The following is a 786-nucleotide window of genomic DNA, read 5'->3' on the forward strand; positions in this document are numbered from 1 at the left end:
TGCTGTCCCTCAGGTGGCCTGGCTTCTTTCCAGTGCAGAATACTGACTCTTTCTAGTTTTGAACGGGTGTATTATTTATTTGGGTTGCAGCGGCACCCAAATGCACAAGGTGCTTTCCAAAGACAGAGGAATCATAGAATCATAGAATATCAGATTTGTAAGAGACCTCAGGAGGTCATCTAGTCCAACCCCCTGCTCAAAACAGGACCAATCCCCAATTTTTGCCCCAGATCCCAAATGGCCCCCTCAAAGATTGAACTCACAACCCTGGGTTTAGCAGGCCAATGCCCAAACCACTGAGCTGTCCCTCCCCCGCAAAGCGAGTGCAGGCCCCAGTGAGGATCGAACTCGCGACCCCCGGCTTACAAGACCAGTGCTCTAACCACTGAGCTATGGAGCTATGGAAGATGCTGCCTCTCTCCTCAAGGGCATAGAAATAAGATTCTCAATTAACACTGTGTGATGAGATTTATAAAAAATAATTGCTCTGCTTTAGCAATAAGAGTTTGAGGAAAATTTCAAATGTAAAATGCGATCATTCAGTCAGTGTGATTCCAGCCTTTAATGTAGTTACTTCGCTTCTTGTCTTTAAGAGACACAGTGGGTATGATTTCCTCTCAGTTTCCTGTTTCATTTTGGTGTAAACCCATTGGCATCACTGGAGTTGGTCCTGTTTTATGATTGGATAAATGAGAGGAGAATCAGGTCCACAGTCTGTGAGGGCCTGATTCAGCATTGCTCTACAGCTCTCAGGTGAGCAGCATCAGAACAGGGAGCCTGTTCTCC

The 786-nt window shown here is 46.1% G+C and overlaps 1 non-coding gene across 1 annotated transcript; it reads right to left on the reverse strand.

Moving 5' to 3' along the window:
* Positions 1-327: 327 nt before the first annotated feature.
* Positions 328-400, reverse strand: TRNAT-UGU (transfer RNA threonine (anticodon UGU)). Its single transcript has one exon. It is a non-coding gene; the product is annotated as a tRNA-Thr (tRNA).
* Positions 401-786: the final 386 nt, after the last annotated feature.

Source organism: Eretmochelys imbricata, chromosome 6, assembly GCF_965152235.1.
Source record: "Eretmochelys imbricata isolate rEreImb1 chromosome 6, rEreImb1.hap1, whole genome shotgun sequence".
In the NCBI taxonomy this organism is placed as follows: Eukaryota; Metazoa; Chordata; order Testudines; family Cheloniidae; genus Eretmochelys; species Eretmochelys imbricata.